A 6,000-nucleotide genomic window follows, 5' to 3' on the forward strand; every position below is an offset into this window, starting at 1 on the left:
TAACAATCATAGCAAATAATGCAACAAACAATATCTTTGACATCATTTTTATAGATCTGAAAATCTTCATAAACCATTAGTTACTGATTTGATTCTGGGTGTTTTTCACTCACAAACAATTTATTATACCTGTGCTACTCAGTCCTATACTCAATTATAAAAGATTTTGTCTTGAAATATTTAATTATATAATTGTGAAAAGGAAAAAAAATACTCATATAAAGTGAAAAAAAAAACAGAAAAAAAAATTTATTTATTTCTGGCGCTGTATGAAAGTTATTATACAATTCGTCCACCAAAACTACCGACACGAATAATTGCTACAATTATGTTAGATTATCGCGGATTCAATATGTGTGCTACTACTCAATTTAATAAAATGACGATGCTTCGTTTCTCCCCCCCTGTCCCCCTCCTCCCCCACCCTTATGCTTACAGCTATTTGCTGCTGCTTCCCTTGTCTAGAAGCTGTGTGCTGCTTGTTGTTGGCTCTGAAATAAAAAATATTTCAATGATTTGAAAAAATTTTGCTTTTAATTTCACTATATTGTTAGTGTAAAAAAACAAAAGCCTGACCAAACTACTCAACAGAAAACCACCGTTCTTTGTCAGGAGCTCCGAGTTTATGTGCTTAATGTCATATAGGTAAAACAAAATCTTAAACGCAAATACTTTTTAATTAATTTATGTTTTATTTGACGAACAAGTTTTATTGTTGCTTTATTTTTAATGCTTCTTTAATACAAAAGCCTGACAACTCTATTGGCTCAATCTCTCTATAAATCTCAACATAGCTCCTACATGTGCCTGCTCACGTCATATGAGTGGCTAAGCTTAGTACTTATGTTGTAATCGAATACAATTACCCTCTGAATGTGATATTTATATAAAGTTTGCTGCAGTTAAAACAAAAGCCTGGTAGTGCCGTTTGTTAAAAAGCTCCCACTTTCTCTATACACACTCCTCAGCTATTGCTTTGTGTTAAAAGCGTAATTTTGTGCTGATTGGACGTCATGAAGGAACCAAAAAATTTAGTTTCGTGTTATTTTTTTTAACTTAATTCAAAAAAAAAAACAGTGTATTTTGAAACAAAAGCCTGGCTTAACTAAAAAAGTTAGCGCTGTAATTTTTAACACAGTTATTGATCATTACAACCTTCGTGCTATATGCCCTCTTTCACGTGCTTCTGTGCACTATATCATGTTTAATTTCACCTGCTACAAATATGTTAGATTATCGCGGATTCATAATGTGTGCTAATTCTCAATTTAATAAAATGACGATGCTTCGTTTCTCCCCACCTGTCCCCCTCCTCTCCCCGCCCTTCTGCTTACAGCTATTTGCTGCTGCTTCCCTTGTCTAGAAGCTGTGTGCTGCTTGTTGTTGGCTCTAAAATAAAAAATATTTCAATGATTTGAAAAAATTTTGCTTTTACTTTCACTATAATGTTATTGTAAAAAAACAAAAGCCTGACCAAACTACTCAACAGAAAACCACCGTTCTTTGTCAGGAGCTCCGAGTTTATGTGCTTAATGTCATATAGGTAAAACAAAATCTTAAACGCAAATAGTTTTTAATTAATATATGTTTTATTTGGCGAACAAGTTTTATTGTTGCTTTATTTTTAATGCTTCTTTAATACAAAAGCCTGACAACTCTATTGGCTCAATCTCTCTATAAATCTCAGCATAGCTCCTACATGTGCCTGCTCACGTCATATGAGTGGCTAAGCTTAGTACTTATGTTGTAATCGAATACAATTACCCTCTGAATGTGATATTTATATAAAGTTTGCTGCAGTTAAAACAAAAGCCTGGTAGTGCCGTTTGTTAAAAAGCTCCCATTTTCTCTATACACACTCCTCAGCTATTGCTTTGTGTTAAAAGCGTAATTTTGTGCTGATTGGACGTCATGAAGGAACCAAAAAATTTAGTTTCGTGTTATTTTTTTTAACTTAATTCAAAAAAAAAAACAGTGTATTTTGAAACAAAAGCCTGGCTTAACTAAAAAAGTTAGCGCTGTAATTTTTAACACAGTTATTGATCATTACAACCTTCGTGCTATATGCCCTCTTTCACGTGCTTCTGTGCACTATATCATGTTTAATTTCACCTGCTACAAATATGTTAGATTATCGCGGATTCATAATGTGTGCTAATTCTCAATTTAATAAAATGACGATGCTTCGTTTCTCCCCCCCTGTCCCCCTCCTCTCCCCACCCTTCTGCTTACAGCTATTTGCTGCTGCTTCCCTTGTCTAGAAGCTGTGTGCTGCTTGTTGTTGGCTCTAAAATAAAAAATATTTCAATGATTTGAAAAAATTTTGCTTTTACTTTCACTATAATGTTATTGTAAAAAAACAAAAGCCTGACCAAACTACTCAACAGAAAACCACCGTTCTTTGTCAGGAGCTCCTATTTTATGTGCTTAATGTCATATGGGTAAAACAAAATCTTAAACGCAAATAGTTTTTAATTAATATATGTTTTATTTGACGAACAAGTTTTATTGTTGCTTTATTTTTAATGCTTCTTTAATACAAAAGCCTGACAACTCTATTGGCTCAATCTCTCTATAAATCTCAGCATAACTCCTACATGTGCCTGCTCACGTCATATGAGTGGCTAAGCTTAGTACTTATGTTGTAATCGAATACAATTACCCTCTGAATTTGATATTTATATAAAGTTTGCTGCAGTTAAAACAAAAGCCTGGTAGTGCCGTTTGTTCAAAAGCTCCCATTTTTTCTATACACACTCCTCAGCTATTGCTTTGTGTTAAAAGCGTAATTTTGTGCTGAATTGACTTCATGAAGGAACCAAAAAATTTAGTTTCGTGTTATTTTTTTAACTTAATTCAAAAAAAAAAAAACAGTGTATTTTAAAACAAAAGCCTGGCTTAACTAAAAAAGTTAGCGCTGTAATTTTTAACACAGTTATTGATCATTACAACCTTCGTGCTATATGCCCTCTTTCACGTGCTTCTGTGCACTATATCATGTTTAATTTCACCTTTTATCGGAACTGTGTGCTATTTATAAAATTTCTTAAAATACGAAAAACAAAAGCCTCATCTTGTTATTTGAGCTACGCAACTCAAATTTAATATACAGACCGTAAACATTGTGCTTTGTGCTATATGGGTATTGCCGCATTTCTTGTATTATTCAGTTTTCAATTTTTCGCTTTTTATTCAATACTATTTGGGGAAAAAGTGCAGTAAAATTTGATACCACTTGTCATTGAGCTAACTTTTTGGGCGCTTACGAGCAGGGGTGCCGGGTTGTTCACGGGATCCTCCTTGTGCTTCCTCTTCAGATGCTGATAATCGTGCCCTCCAGCACGACTACCAGACGGAACGATCCAACTTAACCCTTGCAACCTCTCTGGAGACAAATCCGTGACCACTGGTGACGATAGCAGACACGAGCCCTCTTCAATGATCCCACAGTCGATGCCAGGGAGACCATTGACAGTGAGGACAGCGTGCCCAACCATCTCTCGCAGATACAGCGTGTCACCAGGCCGTTGAATCACGAATCTGAATCCTTTCCCTGCTGGCCCCTGAACAAGCATGGCATTTGACAACCAAGAACATCAACCGCACTATGCTCCCATAGTGTCAGCAGAGGAACAAAAAACAGTCAAAACCGAACTAATTGCGCAATTACTTTGAGGAAGCTGCACATTTCTTTCAAATCCAGCCCTTTAATGAACGCTGCCGTGTCTGTCTTGATGTCTGGACATATAATCCAGAGCTTCACGCCAAAGAGGAGAACAGCAAGTGTGGGCAGCGTGGGCTTAGAATCTACATGAGGGCCTGTGTACGTGAACGAGTTTGCAATGAGCAGGCTAGGATCATACAGACGTTCGCCCCCAAACACACGGAAGTTGAAGAAGCCGGACAAGTTTTCAGTGCGATGTGGCCTCGGGTGGTAACTTAGGATGTCACGAGGATACACACCCTCGCACACCCATGACTGAAAAGCCCAATCTGGCCTGATCTTCTCGTTGCTGGCGAAGCGTCCTTCGAAATCCAATGGCGTCCTCAATCCCGTTGCCAACTGCTGTTAAAACCAAACAGCACAACATGCATTCACAATTCATGCAGTCAACAACAACTACGACACAATTACTACCTCTACACACACTTCAAGATTCTTACTTGCATCTCGGGGCTGCTGAACTCCATCAGAGGCTCCCCGCCAAGAATGCCAACACTCGTATTCTGGCCCTCAATTTCCTCACGGGTCACCTCTGGAACAGACGACACACTTCCAGCTGACACAAAATTCCATAGCTCTCTCGCCCAGACAACATTTCTCTGGTGTTTCTCGCTGGATGCTGATTCGCACACAGAACTGACAGCCTGCGCCTCGTCAGAATCACAGATCAATAAAAGCACAGTTCAGTGCGAATAAATTAAGATCAGAAGACATTGAAAACTTGACATTAATTTTTTTTCTGAAGAAGTGGGAGTGTCATGCTCCTCATACATTCGTGCCATGCTTAAACATATTTGTACAATCCATGCTCGTGCATTTACCCCATTGTTAGTAAAGTTTAACTCATTCACACGCCCATAAACATCCGGGATTATAAAGATTAAATTGTACAATGCTCTTACTTTATCTCGTGCAAATATTTAACATCAAATGTTGTGCTCTAATCTAATTGCCACTCTCAGAACAGAGAGAACGATACCTACAGCTCAGTTGACTTGTGAATAAAACATTTGCTGCACAAAACTTTTATTTCTGGAGATAGACTCAAAATTGCCAAAAGAACTCTTTCGAGCATCCTGACTTAAAATCTTTAAAACAAAAGCCTGAGAAAACCAAAAAAGTTAGCGCCCCCAAAATTGCTCTAATAGATAGCTGGCATATAAGAGAACGTCACATGGGTATAGCTAGGCCTCCGCTGACAACCATAGACGTTAATATAAAAATTGTCGAAGACAATCGGTACTTGAAAGGACTGTTTTGAAGCTTTCGGCAGACAAAAACAATTTTGGTCCTAAAACAATCGGCCAAGACCAGTCGATGGCTTTACAGTTTTATAGTTGAAATAGTGAATTGCCCGTTGCCTAACGCCATTACAATATCACAATCGGACCGGTCATATCTGTAAGTATAATACCAGTATTAGGTTAAAACTGTAATCAAGTCACTTTTACACTAGGCGGTCTTTTACACCTCCACGTAAACAGAATCATTAACGCGGCGCTACAAAATAACAGCGTATGATATTCATAATTCTTATAGCAAATTTTCTATGAAATTAAATTTTTTTCAACCAATTTGTTAAAAATTGAGGTCCAATTTGCCTTTAATTTGAAATCAATTTGATGGCGCAGTGCTACATTCATTGAATACATTTGACAAGAAAGCTTTGCAACAGCAACAGAGTGCATTTATTATTTCGGCCAATAGAACATTGTACAGTGATACTGCTCCGATCCAGCGATAAAATCTTGGGACTTGTCAAAAGTTTGTCTGCATCCGTGTGTCGTAATTTAATTTTTCGCATAACTAAGTCCAACAACGCAACTATAAATTTCTATCGATGAAAAACACGGGACTCAGCCCATCCGACCATTAACACTTGCATTCAAACTTTCCGGGTCCTCATACAGAGTTGAAGTTCAGACATAGCAGGTCATGAGCGTTCAAAACGAAGGATTACTTCATTTAGTTGAGTCTTTCCACCGTAAAAAAACCTTGCCGAGATTTTGGATACATGTACCTTTCAATTTGCGTTTTCATGATTTTTTGTTTATTGGTTTTCTCTTCCTCGTCTTATTGCCGGTAACCTTGCGGCTGAAAATAATCCAACAGGCAACATAAAACGCACTTTTTTCGCCGAAAACGTACATTTTAGAGCATTTGTGGACAGCAGTGGCATCTGTTTCAATTACCAAAAAATTAATTTCTTGAATTATGATGATTACGTAAGATCTAGATTCCAAACATTCTTTTCGACTTAAGCTTTCTTTCAGTTA

Source organism: Convolutriloba macropyga, chromosome 7 (assembly GCF_964194025.1).
Source record: "Convolutriloba macropyga chromosome 7, txConMacr16.3, whole genome shotgun sequence".
Classification (NCBI taxonomy): domain Eukaryota; kingdom Metazoa; phylum Xenacoelomorpha; order Acoela; family Convolutidae; genus Convolutriloba; species Convolutriloba macropyga.